At 40.1% G+C, this 21,071-nt stretch overlaps 1 long non-coding RNA gene across 1 annotated transcript in view; it reads left to right on the forward strand.

Moving 5' to 3' along the window:
• Positions 1–19,724, forward strand: part of LOC126084027 (uncharacterized) — a 29,535-nt gene extending 9,811 nt beyond the window's left edge. Inside the window, exon 3 of the long non-coding RNA XR_007518913.1 lies at positions 1,953–19,724. This is a non-coding gene — a long non-coding RNA (uncharacterized LOC126084027). The remainder of the gene's footprint in view (positions 1–1,952) is intronic.
• The last annotated feature ends 1,347 nt before the right edge of the window (positions 19,725–21,071 follow it).

Consider the following 21,071-nt stretch of genomic DNA (forward strand, 5'->3'; position numbering starts at 1 on the left):
CAGTTTCTTCGTCTTTGGCTTTAGTGGTTGGTGTATAAGTTTGAATAATGGTCATATTAACTGGACTTCCTTGTAGGCATATGGATATTATCCTATCACTGGCAGTGTTGTACTTCAGGATAGATCTTGAAATGTTCTATTTGACGATGAATGCAACACCATTTCTCTTTAGGTTGTCATTCCCAGCATGGTAGACCATATGATTGTCCAATTCTAAATGGCCAATACCAGTCCATTTCATCTCAGAAGTGTCTAGGATATCAATGTTTGTGTGTTCCATTTGATCTTTGACTGTTGTCAATTTTGCTAGATCCATACTTCGTACATTCTACTGTTCGTAGCCCTTTCTTCTCATTTTGAGCCCCCACAGTAAGACAAGCTGACAGACGTGTGGAGGATTAAACATATGCTTCATTCTAATTAATGTACCAGGGGCTGAGTTTACAATAGTAAAAATAACATGAGATTCTTGCCTTCATGGAGCTTAAGGTCTAGTGGGGGAAGTCAGACATTAAAGTCATAAATTAAAGACATTAAAGTGAATAAATCAGGTAATTAAAGATGACAAAAATTGCTATGAAGAAAATAAACAGAAAAGGACTGCTTTTGACAGGGAAATCAGGGAAGGCCTCTCTGAAGAAGTGGCACTTAAGCTGCGACCTGAAGGATGAGTAGGTTGAGAAGGGAAGGGTAAGTGTGCTTAGCAGATGGAAAAGCCTATGGCAAAGCCCTGAAGCTGGAACATGCTTGCTGTGTTTTTATATATATTGGTGAAGCTGTTAAGAGATTGGCTGCTAACCAAAATGTCAGCAGTTTGAGTCCACCAGCCTCTCCTTGGAAATCTTATGGGGCAGTTCTACTCTGTCCTGGAGGGTTGCTCTGAGTCAGAATTGACTCAATGGCATTTTTTTTTTTTTTTTTTATGGTATCCTTTATATATGGCTCGGCTATTACATACCGGTAAAGTATACCATATTAAAAAAAAAAAAAACTGTTGAGTCAATTGTAACTCATAACGATCCTGTAGGACAGAGTAGAGAGTAGAACTGCCCCTTAGGGTTTACAAGGAGCGGCTGGTGGATTCAATGACCTTTTGGTTAGCAGCTGTAGCTTACCATAACTCTTAACCACTGTACCACCAGGGCTCCGGAATGAAAGAGTGGTGCTAAATATATACTTGTTGGATTGAATTTAGGGAATAGAGTCTGGTACCCATCTGTGTGGGTTAGCTCTTGTTCTATCCTCACACACTGGATACTATTCAAGGAAGAATGGGTAGACCTCAAGAGTGATATTCAAGGAGAATGTCCCTACTCCTGACTGAAAGCAACTCCTCTTGCTTCATCTACTATTCATTCCTCTTTTGAATGCTTTTTAAATTTTGGTTAAATGAATCATATGAGCCTCTAACAATTCAGGATTACCTCTGTAATCACTGCTAATGTTCAAATACTGTATCTTAAAGTTGGATGTAGCATACCACTGGAAACCCATGTGCTGCTGGATTATATACATGCACCCCCCAACACACACACTTTTCATACCATCAATAAGAATCAGTATCACTTTTATTGGATTATTGCAACAGCCTCCTAACTAAATTCTATCTTTCCAAAACTCTCCTTAATTGCCACCACATTAATTGTCAATCAGAAAACTAACAGGATTGGGTATTGTATCTGAGGGATCTGAAAATTCTAGTCTATCATAATGAATTCTAGAGCTTTCAAACACTCAAATTCGTCCAGGAGTTTTGACCCAATATTACATAAGATCTGGTCTTGGGGACAGAGCCAGAAACAAGGCCAGCCTGTAGGTTTAGGGTTTATTCATAGTGACTTCAGAGGTACCTACTTCATCAAAAATTTCCTCTAGTGCTTTGCTACACTATGTCCAAGAATGGAATGGAATCTTTAATTCTTACTTTCTAATTTTTTTTTTTTTTTTTTAAGGCACCCAGATCAGGCAGACATATCTCTTTGCTGCTCCATTATATTTCTCTGATTGGCAAGATCTTGCTGGAAAAATTGAATTCCTGAGAGAAGACAGACATTCCTGGGTGAGGCAAATGGTTTGCCCTCATGTATTAACCTAAAGGTTGGCTGTTCGAACTCACCCAGGGTATCACAGAGGAAATCTAGTGATCTGCTTCTGTTACGATTACAGCCAAGAAAACCCTGTGGAGCAAGGTTGCCATGAGTCAGAATCAACTCAATGGCAACACATCAAGAGAGGAGAGAGAGCGATCTCATGATATTTTGGCCTCAAAATGACTCAGAAGAAATTGATCCACTGGGTTCCAAAGTAGGAAAACGGAAGAGATATCAAGGAAGATACACCTTCCGAATCCTCTCAAATTGAGCAGATAGGGAACTTTCTTCAGAATAATCACATTGTCTTTGGTACTGAATGCTTTATTTGTCCGTTGAAATGAAGGTCACTGCTTCCCACACGCACGCACGTAAAAATGTGTGGGAGTGGCTATGAATTCCTAGGCATGTTTCAGAATTTTCTCTGGGCTAAGTCTATGTTGCTCTGCTACTCCCAGACCTTTATACTCTTCTGACTTCAAGTAAACTCAATTTGTTCCTGAACCATGAAACAGACTGTAACTTGCTTTGGTGCCATAGAGTTAAGGTCTTGACAAATATACTCACCCAGCCAGAGTTAGTCCATTCTTCTTCCGGTTTTCCTCAGCATGTAACATGTACCCCTTTTAAGCACTTGGCTTCTTTCTGCATTGAATGAGTTAGTCATTTTCCTTTCCTCCCTCTACTGCCTCCTGATTTTAAGGGTTGGCAGTGTGTCTTAGCCATCTTTCACTCTGCCTTCTCCCAACAAGGGTTCAAACCAGTTTACAAACCTAACGAGTTGCCAGGCGATGGTAATGTTGCTGGTTAAGCAACAGTTCTGAGAACCACTAGTGGAGCAGTGGTTCTCAAAATTTATTATATGTAGGAATCTCCTGGGGATCCTGTAAACTGTAGGTTCTAATTCAGTATATCTGGGGTGGAAATGCAAATTCTCAGCAGGGGTTTGAATCAGAATGGATGGTTCCAAACCCTGATTGCTACTGACTAGATGTGTGATCTTTTCCTTTTTTTTTTTAATGACTAATGAAAGGAGCACTGGTGGCACAGTGGTCAAGTACTGGGCTGCTAATTGAAAGGTCAGTGGTTCAAACCCACCAGCCGATCTTTGAGAGAAAGGTGTGGCAGTCTGCTTCTGAAAAGATTACAGCTTTGAAAACCCTAGGGGACAGTTCAACTGTGTCCTGTAAGGTCACTATGGGTCAGAATCAACTCAATGGCAACCAGTTTTGGGTAATGACTAATGACATTAGGCGTTTTTCATGTGCTTGTTGACTACTTGAATATACTCTTTGGTCAAATGTCTGTTCAAGTCCGTTTCCTATTTTTCAATTGGGTTGCTTGTCTTTTTGTTGCTAAGTTATAGAAGTTATACATATATACATACACACACACATACACATATATTGGACCTTTATTAGATATATGGTTCCTGAAAATTTCTCCCAATCTGTAGTTGTCATTTGCTTTTCTGATAAAGTTGTTTGATGAACAGAAGTATGTAGTTTTGATGAGGTCCCGGGTCTTAGTCATCTAGCGCTGCTATAACAGAAATATCACAAGTAGATGGCTTTAACAAACAGAAATTTATTCTCTCGCAGTCTGGTAGGCTACGAGTCCAAATTCAGGGCATCAGCTCCAGGCGAAGGCTTTCTCTTTCTTTGCTGCCTCTGAAGGAAGGTCCTTGTCATCAATCTTCCCCAGGTCCAAAGGGGTTTGAACCAGTGTGGCTTTCTGGGTGGTATGAGGACCCCTGTCTCTCTGCTTGCTTATCTCTTTTATAGACACTATCTAATCTTGTAGACTTCATCAATATAAAAAAAAAACAGCCACTAATCCATCTCATTAACATCATAGTGATAGGATTTACAATACACAGGGAAATCACATCAGATGACAAAATAGTAGACAATCGTCAATACCGGGAATCATGACCTGGCCAAGTTGACAGGTATTTTTTGGGGACACAATTCAATCCATGGCACCCCATTTATCTATTTTGTCTTTTGCTGCTCATGCTTTTGTTGTCCTATCTGATAATTCATTGTAAAAGCTAGACCCCACAGTCAGGTCACTGTATTTTCTGCTAAGAATTTTATGGTTTTAGTTTTCACTTTTAGGTCCTTGATCCAGTTTGAATTGGTTTTTGAGTATGATGGGAGGCGTGGATGCTGATTCATTCCTCTGCTCGTGGAAATCTGATTCTCCTAGCACCACTTATTGAAGAGACTCTTCCTTTCCTATTGAATGAACTTAGTACCCTTGTCACAAATCAGTTGACCATAAATGTATGAATTTATTCTGGACTTCCTCATTCATTTTTCAAGCTGCATAATCCCTTTGTGTATATATGCTGTTATGGATTGAATTGTGACCCCCAAAAATGTGTATCGACTTGGCTAGGCCATGATTCTCAGTATGGTGCAATTGTCCACCATTTTGTCATCTGATGTGATTTTTCTATGTGTTATAAATCCTACCTCTAGTGGCAGTTAAGTTAATGAGGCAGGATTCAACCTACAAGATTAGGTTGTGTTGTAAGCCAGTCTCTTTTGAGATATAGAAGAAAGGAGCGAGCAGAGAGACATGGGAATCTCATACCACCAAGAAACAAGAGCCAGGAGAATAGTGTGTCCTTTGGACCTGGGGTCCCTGCACTGAGAAGCTCCTCTACTGGGAAGATTGATGACAAGGACCTTCCCCAGAGCCGACAGAGAGAGAAACCCTTCCCTTGGAGCTGGCACTCTGAATTCAGACTTCTAGCCTACTCTACTGTGAGAGAATAAATTTCTGTTTGTTAAAGCCATCCACTTGTGGTATTTCTGTTATAGCAGCACTAGATGACTAAGACATAAACAAAAAAAGACATATACCATAGTTAAATTAACCAATCACCAATATTTGGGTATTTAGGTGATGTCTTATTTACCTATTGCTGCTGTAATAGAAATACCACAAGTGAGTGGCTTTAACAAACACAAGTTTATTCCCTCACAGTTTAGGAGGCTAGAAGTCTGAATTCAGGGTGCCAGCTCCAGAAGAAGGCTTTCTCTCTGTTGGCTCTGGGAGAAGGTCCTTGTCATCAATTTCCCCTGGTCTAGTAGTTTCTCAGCATACAGACCCCAGGTCCAAAGGATACTCTCTGCTCCTGGCTCTTCTTGCTTAGTGGTAATGAGGTAACTCTCCTCTCTACTTGATTCTCTCTTTTACATCTCACAAGAGATTGATTCAAGATACAACCTAATTCTTTAGTTTGAGTCCTGCTTTGTTTTTTACTTGATTATTTCAAGGTGCACAGTATTCATGAGTGATATGAATTTTAAAAGCCAATGTGTTGATTGGATCACAGGTGACCATCAGGAGTGGCTTCAGTTCCAGGTTCACAGGGTGTCTTAGGGGGATAGTCTCGGGGGTTCCTCTAGTCTCCATCGGTCCAGTAAGTCTGGCCTTTTTTAGGAATTTGAGTTTTTCTCTACATTTTTCTCCCTTTCTGCCTGGGACCTTCTAGTGTACCCCTGGTCAGAAAAGTCAGTAGTAGTAGCTGGGCACCATCTAGTTCTTCTGGTCTCAGGCTAGATGAGGCCATGGTTTATATGGCCTATTAGTTCTATGGACTAGTTTCTTCTTTGAGTTTTTGCGTTCCTTCATTCTTTTGTTCCAGATGAGTAGAGACCAATAGTTGTATCTTAGATGATCACTTGCAAGCTTTTAAGACCCCATATGCTACTCACTAAACTAGGATGTAGAACATTATCTTTATGAACTATGTTATGCCAGTTGACCGAGTTGTCCCACAAGACTGCGGTCCCAGCCCTTCAAACCCAGTAATCCAATCCCAAGAGGTGTCTGGTTATATCTAGAAAGTATCCATAACTGTGGCTCCATGTGATTTATTATGTATGTGAATATATAAGCAGCGCATATAAACACATATATACACATGCCTACAGATACACCTGTACATGCATGCCCATATACTCATATGTGCCTTCCTGTACACGTGTATGCATACACATCTACTTATGTAACCACACACATATTTTTTGATTGTTACTATTTTTGTTGCAAAATTGCATGTTAAGTATTTACCAAAATTGTCCCTGATTCTTGAATACTTCTTAGTGTCTTCTTTTACCTTGGACAAGTTGTGTAGACTTCACCCATATTGGATATTACCTTTCTCATCACCAAAAATAACAAGTGTCTACTATCTAAAAAGTGATTCCCCCTCCCATCCCTGGTAACCGTCAAGATTGCTTTCTGTGTGTATTCCTATTCTTGACTTTTTATAAAAGTAAGACCATACAATATTTGCCCTTTTCTGATTGACTTATTTCACTCAGCATAAAGTCCTCCAGGTTCATCCGTGTTATAAGGTACTTAGCAAATACCTCATTATTTTTTATAGTTATGTAGTATTCCATTGTGCGTATGTACCAGAATTTGTTTATTCATTCATCTGTTGATGGGCACTTAGGTTGTTTCCATCTTTTTGCTATTGTGAATAATGCTGCAATGAACACAGGTGTACATATGTCTATACGTGTCACTGCTCTTATAGCTCCAGGATATACACCTAAGAGTGGGATTGCTGGATTATATGGTATTTCTATTTGTAGCTTTTTGAGGAATTGCCATACTGTTTTCTATAGTGGCTGTATCATTTTACAATCACGCCAGTAATGTATAATTATTCTAATCCCCCCACAACCTTACGAGAATTAGTTTTCTGTTTTTTTAATGGTTGCCATTTTTGCAGGGGTGAGGTTGTATCTCACTGTAGCTTTGATTTGCATTTCTCTAATGGCTTTTTTTTAATGGCTAATGGAGGCCCTGGGATGCAGTGGTTAAGAGCTCAGCTGCTAACCAAAAGGTCAGAAGTTCTAATCCATCAGCCACTCCTTGGAAACACTATGGAGCAGTTCTACTCTGTTCTATAAGGTCGCTATGAGTCGGAATCGACTCAACAGTAATGGGTTTTCATCCATCTATAGGCCGCCTGAATGTCCTCTTTGGTAAAGTGTCTATTCATGTCCTTTGCCCATTTTTTGACTGGCTTGTTTGTCTTTTTGTTGTTGAGATGTTGACATTTTTTGTATATTTTAGAGATTAGACCCCCATCAGATGTGTCATTGCCAAAGATTTTTTCCCAGTCTGTAGGTTCTCTTTTTAGTCTCTTGGTAAAGTCTTTTGATGAGCATAAGTATTTAGGAGGTCCTCGTTGTCTAATTTATCTTCTGTCATTTTTACATTTTTAGTTTTGTTTGATAGACCATTTATGCCGAAAATTATGTTCCCTAGTTTTGACCCTATGTTATCTTTCAAACGCTTTATAGTTTTAGCTTTAACATTTAGGTCTTTGATCCACTTTGAGTTAGTTTTTGTGCATAGTGTGACATATGGCTCCTGATTCATTTTTCTGCATATGGATATCCAATATTGCAAGTACCATTTGTTAAAGAGACTGTTTCTTCCCCGTTGAATGGACTTTGACCCTTTGTCGAAAATCAGCTGCCCGTAGATGGATAGATTTACTTCTGAGTTCTCAATTCTATTCCATTGGTCTATGTGACTGTCACTGAACCAGTACCAGTCTGTTTTGATTACCGTGGCTGTATAGTAAGTTTTGAGATCAGAAAGTGAGAGGCCTTCCACTCTGTTCTTCTTCTTCAATATTGCTTTAGCTATTCGGGGCGCCTCCCTTTCTGTGTAAAGTTAGAGATTAGTTTTTCCATTTTATTAAAGAATGTTGTGGGATTTGGACTGGGATTGCATTATATCTATAGATCACTTTTGGTAGTATTGACATTTTCACATTAAGTCTTCCCAGGCATGAGCATGGAATGTTTTTCCATTTATGTAGATCTCTTTTAGTTTCTTGCAAGAGTGTTTTATAGTTTTCCTCAAATAAGTCTTTTACCTCCCTGGTTAGGATTATTCCTAGGTATTTTATCCTTTTTGGGGCTGTTTTCTTGATTTCCCTTTCGGAGTCCTGCTCTTTAGTGTAGAGGAACCCAACTGATTTTTGTGTGTTGATCTCGTACCCTGCCACTTTGCTGAATCCTTCTATTAGTTCCAGTAACTTTCTTGTGGAATCTCTGGGATTTTCTATGTATACAATCATGTCATCTGCGAATAAAGATAGTTTTGCTTCTTCCTTTTCTGTTTGGATATGCTTTATTTTCCTTTCTTGCTTTATTGCTCTAGCTAGAACTTCCAGTACAATATTGAATAAGAGAGGCAATAAAGGGCATCCTTGTCTCATTCCCGTTCTCAAGGGGAATGCTCTCCATCTTCTCCATTGAGAATAATGTTGGCTCTTGGTTTTCCATATATGCCTTTAATTATAGTGAAGAATTACCCTTCTATACCTATTTCTCTGAGAGTTTTTACCAGAAAATGGTGTTGGATTTTATCAAATGCCTTTTCTGCATCAATTGAGATGAACCTGTGGTTCTTTTCCTTTGTTGTATTCATGCAGTGAATTACACTGATTGATTTTCTAATGTAGAACCATCCTTGCATAGCTGGTATAAATCCCACTTGATCATGATGTATCATTTTTTTGATATGCTGTTGAATTCTGTTGGCTAGAATTTTGTTGAGAATTTTTGTGTCTATATTCATGAGGGATATTGGTCTGTAATTTTCTTTTTTCGTGGTGACTTTGCCTAGCTTTGGTATCAGGGTTATGCTGGCTTCATAGAATGAATTCAGGAGTATTCCTTCCTTTTCTATGCTCTCAAATAGTTTGAATAGTACTGGTGTGAGCTCTCCTCTGAATGTTTGCTAGAGAAATAGACAAACCAAAAAACCCACCAGTTCTATAATAATAGTAGGAGACTTTAACATACCACTTTCAATGATGGACAGAATTTGTTTTATGTATTTTGGAACTCTGTCATTTGGCGGGGGTGATAAATATTTATTATGGTTATGTCCTCTTGCTGGATTGATCCTTTAATCATCGTATAATGCCCTTCCTTATCTCTAATAATGCGTTCAGATTTAAAGTCTAATTTATCAATGATTATCATTGCCATTCCTGCTGTCTTTTGGTTACTGTTTCAGTGATATATTTTTTTCCATCCTTTAATTTTTAACCTATTTGTGTCTTTGTGTCTAAGGTGTGTCTCTTGTAGGTGACATATTGATGGGTCATGTTTTATAATCCATTCTGCCACTCTCTGTCTCTTGACGGGTACATTTAAACCATTTACATTTAGTGTGATTGTCGATAGGTATGAATTTACTGCTGCCATGTTGTTATGCTTTTTATTGTGGTGTGTCTTAGGCTGGTTTCTCTAGAGAAGCAAAATCAGTAAAGCATATAAATATATATACAGAGAGAGAGATTTATACCAAGGAAATGGCTCACATGGTTGTAGAGGCTGTAACATCCGAAGTCCGTGGCTCAGGAAAGAGGCTTCTCCTGATTCACGTAACCACAGGGGCTGGTAAACCCAAAATCAGCAGGTCAGAGAGCAGAGCTCTTGCTCACAGGCTATAAAGATCGACAAACCCCAAGATCGGCATGCAAGACCGCAGGTAAGCTGCTAGCTCAAGTCCCAAGAACCGGAGGCCAGATGAACAGGAGCCAGCGGCAGGGTCTAGAATGAGCAGAAGCCCTTGAGCCCTGCCAGAGCATCCACCCACACTCGACGCAGGCCACATGCCCAAGGAAACTCCCCTTCAACTGATTGGCTGCTCACAGCAGATACCATCGTGGGGGTGATGACATATCAAGTCTCAACAGGGACGTGACCACAGCATCACACGGTGCCAAAACACTGAGCATCACGGCCCAGCCAAGTTGACGCACAAGCTTGCCCATCACAGGTGTTAACAGTTTCTTCTTTCCACTTAATCTCCTGTGCTGAGTTCTTTTTGTTTATGGGTTTTCCTTTCATTTATGGATATTCTTTTCGTTTCCATTATTGTTGTTGATTTTATGTTTGCTGAGTCTTTCTGATTTTCTTCTTCTTTATTTTGGTGAGTAGATTTGTTAATTTCCTTTGTGTTTACTCTGAAATTTACCTTTTTCTCACTAAACAGTCTGTGATATCTCGATATTGCCTTGACTTCCTCTCCATATTAAAGTTCTATAACTACATTTATTCACCCCTTTTGTTTTGACGTTGTCGTAGTTGACAGATTGACATCTCTTGTTCCCAGTTTTCAGTTTTGCAGCTTTATTTTGCTTTTGAGAATTCTTTATCCAGATTGGTATCTGAATGATGCCGTCATGTGTCTACATCTCAGGTTGTTTTCTGATAATGCTGGTTCTCTGTACGAAATAATATTTTTTGTAAGATTGGTCTAGTTTTTACAAATTCCCTTAATTTCTTAGCTGTGTGATCTTGAGCAATTCATTTAACCTTTCTGAGCCTTATTCTTATCATCTATAAAATGGTTTCCTGTGAGGGTTAAGAGACACTTTATAATTATTATTACCTACCTTATAAGGAAGTCCTGCAGGTAGCGCAAACAGTTCGCACTCAACTACTAACCTAAAGGTTGGCAGTTCAAACCCACCCAGTGGTACCATGGAAGAAAAGGCCTGGCAAACTGTTTCCCTTAACTTTATAGCTAAGAAAACCCTATGGAGCAGTTCTACTCTGTAACACATGAAATCACCATGAATCGGCATCAACTCAACAACGACCAACAACAGCTTATAAGGATGTTATGAGAATCAAATGAAATAATTTATGAGAATTTCTTTTGAAAAGCCAGAAAGTACTATTGACACATGATGTAAGGCTCTACCAAACAGCAGTAGCTGTCCCGATAGAGTGCCAAGCACAGCTGTAAGTTCTTGACAGGTATGGTCTCGTTTAATCCTCACAATAATCTTGGGAGATTAGAACTATTAGTTCTGTTTTACAGATGAGGAAACTGAGACACAGAAATGTTAAATAATTTCTTCAATGTCACACAGCTAGTAAGTGGAGAACTAGGATTCAGAACCAGGTAGTTTGCATGGCTACAAAGTTCCTATTCTGAACTAGCACACTACACCATGCTATAACCAAATTTGGGTGTGCAAGCCAGCTTCAGTAGTTACTTCAGTAGGCAACACTTAAAAACTCAAAACCTAGTGTTCCTTATTTGTAAAATGGAGATAAAAGTATTACCTATGCTACATCCTAGTCTAGTGAGTAGCGTGTAGAATTTTAAAAGCTTGCATGCAGCCATCTAAGATACAACTATTGGTATCAACCCATCTGGAATGGAAGAGAAAGAAAGAAAGAAACCAAAGATTCAAAGAAACTATAGGACTAGTAGCCCACACAAATAACAGCTTCATCTATCCTGAAACCAGAAGAGCTAGATGGTGCTCAGCTACCATTACCAACCGCTCTGGCCTGGGACACCATAGATGGGCCAGAATAGAATGGGAGAAGAACGTAGAACAAAGGCTAAAATTCTTAAAAAAAAGGCCAGACTTGCTGAACAGGTAAAGATCAGAGGAACCCCCAAGACTGTCGCTCTGAGAACCTTTTAAACTTGGAACTGAAACCATTCCCAGAGGTCACCTTTTAGTTAAATAACAGATTAGCTCGTAAAATAAACAATATCACGTGTGAGTACTGTGCTCTTTAAAAATAATAAAAAAAATTCAGCTGTACTAGACCAAATGGTCAACACTTACCTTAAAGCAAAGTTGAGAAGGTAAGGGGGACAGGGAAGCTAGATTAATAGAAATGGAACAACTAGAATGGAAATAATGAGAATGTAGACAGACTGTGAAAAATCTAACCAATGTCACTGAACAATATGCATAGAAATTGTTAGATGAGGACCTAGTTTTCTGTGTAACCATTCACCAAAAATATTAAAATATTATTTAAAAAAAGGTAATACCTATCTTACAGGTTCATTTATTCGACAGGTATTTATTGAGCTTCTACTGCTTGCTATGTGCTGGACAGACTACAATATTGTGATAATTAAATAAAACAATTCATGTGAAGCACTTGGCATACTGCCAGGCACATAGTAAGTGGTCAATATTAATTATTATTTTAATTAATAGTAATAAGCCAACAACCTGTCTGGGACATGTTTCCCGTTTTTTGGCAAGAGATTATGTTGTATGTCATCACCATATAGCCGTTTCCTACTGGTCCTCTAACTGTATTTAAAACACATGCCACTGAGCCATAGGATATTGCCTTGCTAGCTTAGCAAAAACAAAACAAGACAAACAAACAAAATACTAATACCTTCCAGGGATAGAGAAAGTGCTTTCGTGGCTACTTTGAAGTGCTACATAGCAAAGGCTGGGTAAGGCTTGCAAAATATGCTTACGATCAAGGAACGTGAAATACATTGGTGAATGATCAGATCTAACAGTCCCCACAAACGTATAGTAAGGTCATCTGGGGAATTCAGGTGGCCCCACATGACAACTCCAGTGACAAGAGAGCTCAGCAACCACATTTCCCAGGATCCATTTAGGAATGGATGGCCTGCCGTGCTCTGCTGCGCTTGCCTTACCCCGCATCCTGTGAGTCAAAAGAATTTGCTCGGTTACATAAGAGACTCTGCCTCCCTTGACTGCTGATGATCAAATGAGATGATATACATGAAATCACTTTGAAATACTATGACACACGAACAGTGATGAGTTTTATACAGGAGTATGCTGCAGTCGCACACAGAGAATGCTCAGTGGGGGAAGAGATGTGGAGAGGACTTTCTTCCCCCTTTCTGAACATCCTGTCAGCATCTTTTTCCTTCATATGTGACCCTGACTAGTTCCCATTCTCACCATTTCAGTTCCTAAGAATACCAATAGCTAACACGTAGTGAGTGCTGTTTAGAGCGCTTTGTATGTATCATTCATTTAATCACCACAACTCTGTGAGTTACGTATTATTATTCTTATTTACGTTCAAGAAAGCTGAGGTACAGAGAGGTGAAATAGCTTACACAGTGCCACACAGCTAAAAAGCTGTAGAGCTGGGCCTCGGACCTAGGAATATAGCCCCCGAGCCACACTCTTTATTACTCTGAATTAAGTACTGCAGCTCACCCTGCAGTAGTGCCCACCACTGTCTTACGTACACATTTGCTGAGTTAAAGTTTTTCAGGTAGCAGCCAAAGTTTTCCTCTTTAACTTTTATAACCATTCAATGAAACAAGTAATTTTTAGATTAAAATCAGATATAATATTTGTTACCCAGTTATGATAAATGCAGACTCTTACCAACTGGTAACAATTTATGCTAAAAACTTTTATTAAAGTAATTATCTGGGGAAAATGAGAATTGAACAGTAATTCTCTACGTTGTTAGATGTTAGGTGCCCTCGAGTTGATTCTGACTCATAGCAACCCTGTGCGCAACAGAACAAAACACTGCCCGGTCCTGTGCCATCCTTACAATTGTTGCTGTGCTTGAGCCCATTGTTGCAGACACTGTGTCAGTCCATCTCCTTGAGAGTCTTCCTCTTTTTCGCTGACCCTCTGCTTTACCAAGCATGATGTCCTTCCCCAGGGACTGGTCCCTCCTGGTAACATGTCCAAAGCATATGAGATGTAATCTCGCCATCCTTGCCTCTGAGGAGCATTCTGGCTGTACTTCTCCCAAGACAGGCTTGTTCGTTCTTTTGGCAGGCCACGGTATATTCAGCATTCTTCGCCAACACCACAATTCAAAGGTGTCAATTCTTCTTTGGTCTCCCTTATTCATTGTCCAGATTTCGCATGCACGTGAGGTGATTGAAAACACCACGGCTTGGGTCAGGCACACCTTAGTCCTCAAGCTGACATCTTTGCTTTTCAACACTTTAAAGAGGTCTTTTGCAGCAGATTTGCCCAGTACAATGCATCTTTTGATTTCTTGACTGCTGCTTCCATGGCTGTTGATTGTAGATTGAATACCAGTGGCATAGCTTCCAGCATCACAGCAACACACAAGCCCCCAAAGTCCAACAAACAAGTGGGGGAATTCTATGCAGTAGTAGCTAAACCACTAGCTGCTTACAACCACAAACATATCTATCTCAAGAAATGAGATTAAATCAGCTGTTTTTCCTGTGATGATTACCTAGTGTAAAATCGTATTCAAGCTGCTACTTGCTTGAGGGTTAGACACACAGTTGGCAGAATCAGCTTTATTAATGTAAAAAGGGATGAGTGTGGTTTTGAAATGTATACAAAACACCTTTCTGAGGTATCAGAACAAACTGGTGAAAAACCAGGACCAGAAAGAAACCTTGAGATCACGCAGATTTTACACTTAGGCCTGGAGAGGTTGAGTGACCTGTCAAGGTTACCCAAGGGATTAATGCTCGCACCAGGGCTGGAATTCAGTGCACCTCCCTCAGCACGCCACCCTGATAAGGGTACTACATTTCACTCAGAACTCAGACTACATTTTATATTTGACTAGGTAGATTCCATATGTCATATTAGCTTAATTTAAAATCACCTAAGGCTTTGGCTAAGGAGCTGATGGCACAGTGGTTAAGTGCTTGGCTGCTAACCAAAAGGTTGTCGGTTTGAACCCACCATCCGCTCGCTCCAGGGGAGAAGATTGGCAGTCTGCTTCCGTAAAGATTACAGCCTTGGAAACCCTATGGTGCAATTCTACTCTGTCCTATAGGGCTGCTATGAGTCAGAATTGACTTGACAGCAATGGAAGGGTTTGGCCATTGTGACTTAGATTCTGGAGGACAGGCAAAGCCACCTTCTATTTGTAAGAAAATAGCAGTAGAAGCAATCTTATAAGATATACATCAGTGGTGTCCTAAAATCCTCAAGTGCAGTTTTAGGATAAGAAGCCTCAAGTTCTAAAAGAGAACCTTCTTTGCACAAAACTGATCATTACATAAAACTAGCTTATTGTCTTTTAGATGTGGTCTGGGTACTTCTTTTCACCATTGAGGAAATTTTTGCCTCAGGAGTAGTTCTCTCAAAAGAGGCCACATAAATCAGAGACTCCATCAGCCTGAGACCAAAAGAACTAGATGGTGCCCGGCTACCACCAATGACCTCCCTTACAGGGAACACAACAGAGAGTCCCTGACAGAGCAGGAGAAAAGTAGGGTGCAGAGCTCAAATTCAAGTAAAAAGGCCAGACTTAATGATCTGACTGAGACTGGAGGAACCCCAGAAGACATGGCCCCCGAACTCTGTTAACCCAGAACTGAAATCATTCCCAAAGCCAACTCTTCAGACAAAGGATAGACTGGACTATAAGACATAAAATGATACTTGTGAAGATTGTGCTTCTTAGTTCAAGTAGACACATGAGACTGAATGGGCAGCTTCTGTCCAGAGGTGAGATGAGAAGGCACAAAGGGACAGTAGCTGGTTGAATGGACACAGGAAACCCGAGGTGGAAAGGAGGAGTGTGCTGTCACATTATAGGGATAGCAGCTAGGGTCACATAATAATGTGTGTATAAAGTTTCGTATGAGAAACTAACTTGAGCTATAAACTTTCCAGCATGAGAGAGAAAAGTTCGCCACTGCTCTAGGATCTCACTGGCCTTGGAGAGTCTTGTCAATAGCCAAACTAGACAGTTTGGCAGGTAGGGTTACCTGGTCCTTGCTACTCAAAGTGTGATCTGTGGACCAGCAGCATCAGCATCTCCTGGGAGGTTGTTAGGAATGCAGAATCCCAGGCCCCAATCAGCACCTGCCTTTTGACAAGCTCCCCAGGTGACTCATGCATGCTGCCCTGCATCCTTTTGTGTGAGCACCTATTGCTTCTCTGCCCTAGAATAGGGCTGAGACCACTGACTCCCACCCGAAGTAAAAACTTCAGGCTGAAAACCCAAAGTCTTTGATTGTTTGAGGGGCATAGCTTCATTAATTTCGTCTGGTAATTATTAAGCCATAGAAACTTGGACTGGAAGAAACCTTAGAGGTCATCTAATTAACCATCATCACTTCTATGAATTGCAGTATAATGATGAATTCTCATAAAAAAAAGGTGAAATTGTGTTCAGGATATTCCGCTCAAGAATGCAAAAGCATTTGATATGTCTTAGAAAGGCAAACATAAGAATGGGAGAAATTTATCTATTAAAAAAAAACTTACAGTGATTAAAGGAAAAAATAGCTTCAGTTACCTGGAAAGCGTATTGATATGAAATGTCTCAGCCATGATGGTGCCACCCAAAGTAAGTGTTTATCTCTTAAACTCATATTCCAACTCCATGTGAGTATTACGTATCTGCCAAAAGCTACTGGCTTACACAATTATAGTTTTAGTTTAACTTCTCACAAATTCCAGAAGTTGCTTTCATCTATCAAACTAAAATTCCCATAAATAAGAGAAGGCAAACCTGCCTTATGGAAGAATTCCAAATAATAAATGTAGATAACCTCCCCTGTTTCCAGGCTAGTCTTACTGACTCACTCCAAAGAGTAGAACATGGAAAGGAAAAGATGCTAACTTTACAGTGGAGACACCTGGCAAACACTAATCAAATGCTGAAGGTTAACATCACCCTGATATGATTGATGAGAAAGTCATGTCACATCTGTGGCGTTCTTTCCACAAACCTATAACCCCAGTCTAATCAAGAGGAAAACAGAAGACAAACCCCATTTGAGGGACTTTCTACAAAATACTTGTCTAGTACTCCTCAAAACCGTCAAGGTCATGAAAAACAAAAACTGAGAAACCCTTACAGACCAGAGGTGACATGACTACCCGTGCAACGTATCCTGGATTGGATTGCGGAACATTAAAAGGATATTAGTGGGAAAATGGTGATATCTGAATAAAGTCTGGAGTTTAGTTAACAGGAATATACTAGTAGTGTGTTGGCTCCTTAAGTTTAATGTGCGGTGGTAATACATAATGATAACATCAGGAAAATGTGATGGCTAAAAGGGAACTCTCTGTACTGTTTTTGCAACTTTTCTAAAAATCCAATAACTTCAGTGGAAAATAAAAATATGATTTCTCACAAACTCATAAAAATACTTTTAATGTATTAAAGTAAGAATTCTCTTGATAGATATGCTTCCATTAATTTAGGAGGCAAACTCGTACCAAATGACTACCTATTATATCCTCACTTAAAACACTACTTGAGGCCAATAGCAACAACATTCTGCTAAACTGGAAGTTAAAGGTTTACAGGTTTGAATTCCCAGAGCGCAGAATCAAAGTTCATTTTCTCGAAGATCACTTGACGCCTGAGGAGGGGGTTGCACTGAAGACCTACCTCAGCAGTGCTGTGGTTTGATGGATGTGGATGGGTCATTTGACCTGTATGGGCCATGGTTATCACATCTACAAAAATGAGGTCCCTTCCAGTTCTAAAATTCTACAAATATACCCCTCACAAATATTTTCGTAAAGTGTGGTATCAATTCTAAAGCAAATATTGACATTTTGATTAGGCAATTCATCCCACAAACATTTATTAAGTGACAATCGTTGTGCTGCGCACAGGAGCGCTAACCTTTGCCCTCCAGAGCCTCTCAGTCTGGTAAAAAGAGACAGATGTGTAAACAAGCTCTTACAGCCCTGTATTTTTAGGGTTGTGAAAAAAGGTGTTAACAAGGTGCCTGGGGGCAGGCAGGCATGGCTTCCCTGGCCTGCAGAGACTCTAGAAGGCTTTGGGCATGAGGAAGTAAGATTACGAGGAGATGTTACTGCTTGATCTAACAAAACCAGTGAGGAGTCAGTCTTATCAAGGGTGTTGGTTCCAGGACCCCTGCGGGTACCCAAATCTCTGATGCTCAAATCCCACATATAAAATGGCGCAGCACTGGCATACAGCTGTCACACATCCTCCTGTGTGCTTCCAATCATCTCCAGATTACTTATAATGCCTAATACGATGTAAAAGCTGTACGAACAGTTGTTAGACTGTACTGTTTAGGGAATAATGACAAGAAAAGAAAGTCTGTACATGTTTGCTACAGATGCAACCATGGTAGGCCTTACTACATAGCACAAGTCAGCAAAAACATAGCATCCCCTGCCTCCCCCAGTATTTTCCATCTGCAGTTGCTTGACTCTGGGATGCAGAAGGGAAGGGCCAACTGCAGTAGTAAGCATTTATTTTAATTGGCTATGTATGAAAATTTGGGGGCAATTGGGTTTTTCCAGAGATAAACTGGTGCTAAGTCAGGAATCCGGTTGCTGCCAAGCTGGCCCAGAAAAGCACAACTGTCTCATGTTGCAGATTCATGGATGAAATCTGTCCCCTGAAGTGACTTAACTGCTGTCATATGAACAGGATAACTTTCTAGAAAAGGCAATGTGTTGGCTCTCATATTCTGTCATTTCTAAATCTGGCCTTCATAAGAAATGCCTCTCAGATCATTCCATTTCCATCTTCCAGCTGAGTGTTTCTGCCTCAGGCTTTGCGATCTTCAGTCTTGGTATATAAATTCAAATTCTGAATAGCGTAGCTGAAACAGACATTAGGGTTCTCAAGTAAACGTTCAAAATTGGCTCCTACTTTGACCCTAAGGTTGCAAACTTGGAGTGATTCATTTGGGAGGACCTTTCTTTATTGGAAGCAGATGACTGTGGGTGGAGGGACCAGTGCTTTCTCTGGGATGTCACCCAAAATAAGTAGGAATACCAGAGGGGGGTGCAGAAAACTGGAGAATGCTACTTCTCCACTTACTAGAGTCCAACTAGAGAAGTACCTTTTACTGGGAGGGATAATTCTGGAAAATTCCTCACCAGCAAACAAGTGGAAGAGACAGGAGTGAAATAGCAAACACAGACCCGAGAGAGCCGGGCAAAGTGCACGACACAGAGACAAACAAGTGCCTTCCCACACTTATCTCCCCCTCCTGCTGGATCGCCACGTGTGTGGACTTGAGAGGAGCAGGTGGCTGTGGGCGGTTTTTTCCCAGAGCACTGTCTATGGTTTTCTCTGGGTACAGCTGCAAAGAGAAATGTCCGGGACAGCAAGAGAGTCCTTTTTAAGCACACACAGCACTATTTGCTTCTTTTTTTAAAAAAAATGCATTTACTTTTTTTTTTTCTGATTACAAATGTAAAACAGGTTCACAGAGGAAAGTGCACAAATGGCATAAAAGTAGAAAGAACAGAGAGATCACCCATTATATCTCTATCCAAGAATAAAAAAAATAGTCACTGTTAAAATTTTGGTGTACTACAGTGAGATACCATTTCACTCCAACAAGGCTGGCATTGATCCAAAAAACACAAAATAATAAAATTTGGAGAGGTTGTGGAGAGACTGGAACACTTATACACTGGTAGTGGGAATGTAAAATGGTACAACCACTTTGGAAATCAATTTAGCCCTTCCTTAAAAAGGTAGAAATAGAACTACCATATGATCCAGCAATCCCACTCCTTGCAATATATCCTAGAGAAATAAGAGCCTTCACACGAACAGATATATGCACACCCATGTTCATTGCAGCACTATTTACAGCACTGTTTACAAAAAGATGGAAGCCACAAAGGTGCCCATCGATCAATGAATAGATAAATAAATTATGGTATATTCACGTAATGGAATACTATGCAACAATTAAGAACAACGATGAATCCGTGAAACATCTCATAACATGGAGGAGTCTGGAAGGCATTATGCTGAGTGAAATTAGTCAGTAGCAAAAAGACAAAATATTCTATGAGACCACTATTATAAGAACCCAAGAAAAAGCTTAAACACAAAAGAAAATACTCTTTGATGCATACAAGGGTAGGGAGGGAGGGAGAGGGGTATTCACTAATTAGAGAGTAGACAAGATCTGTTTTAGGTGAAGGGAAAGACAACACACGATACAGGAGAGGTCAGAACAACTGGACTAAATCAAAAGCAAAGAAGTTTCCTGAATACAGTTGAATGCTTTGAAGGCCAGAGTAGCAGGGAAGGGGTCTGGGGACCATGGTTTCAGGGGACATCTAGGTCAGTTGGCATAAAAGAATGCATTAAGGAAACGTTCTGCATTCCACTTTGGTGAGTGGTGTCTGGGGCCTTAAATGCTAGCAAATGTCCATATAAGATGCATCAATTCGTCTCAACTCACCTGGAGCAAAGGAGAATGAAGAACACCAAAGACATAAGGTAAAGATCACCCCAAGAGACAGAATAGGCCACATAAACTAGAGACTACATCAGACTGAGACCAGAAGAACTAGATGGTGCCCGGCTACCACCAATGACTGCCCTGAAAGGGAACACAACAGCGAATCCCTTATGGAGAAGGACAACAGTGGGATGCAGATCTCAAAATCTCGTAAAAAGACCAGACTTAATGGTCTGAATGAGACTAGAGGGACCCCAGGGGTCATGGTTCCTGGACCCTCTGTTAGCCCAAGACTGGATCCATTCCCGAAGGCAACTCTTCAGACAGGAATTGGAGTGGACTATGGGATAGAAAATGATACTGGTGAGGAGTGAGCTTCTTGGCTTAAGTAGACACATGAGACTATGTTGGCAGCTCCTGTCTGGAGGTGAGATGAGAAGCCAGAGGGGAACAGGAGCTGGTTGAATGGACACAGGGAATATAGGGTGGAGGGGAGGAGTGTGCTGTCTTATTAGGGGGAGAGCAGCTAGGAGAACATAAACAAGGTGTATATAACTTTTTGTATGAGAGACTGACTTGATTTGTAAACTTTCATTTAAAGCACAATAAAAAACAAATTAGAAAAAGTGGAAGGGAAAAAAATTTTGGAGTATTTTGTTCAGGATTTTATATATATACATATATAATATGTATGTATTCAATATGGTCGAGAGAACACTATGTGCAATATTATATTCCGTTGTATCTTAATAGCATGGCATAAAAATTGTCCTAGGTTATTAAACCTCTGTAAGTATTCTTAGGAGCTGCATGATATTTCACTCTATGGTGAAATTTATTTTTTCTAAGCCCTAAATTTTTTCATTTATTTTAGAAATCCTTGTTAAGAAAATTTATTCCTTTAACCATTCTCCAGTGGTTGGTCTGTTGTGCTGTGAACATGACCATGTTTGGAAACAGGGTCTTTGAAGATGTTATCAG

The sequence above is a fragment of the Elephas maximus genome, chromosome 10, assembly GCF_024166365.1.
Source record: "Elephas maximus indicus isolate mEleMax1 chromosome 10, mEleMax1 primary haplotype, whole genome shotgun sequence".
Lineage (NCBI taxonomy): Eukaryota > Metazoa > Chordata > Mammalia > Proboscidea > Elephantidae > Elephas > Elephas maximus.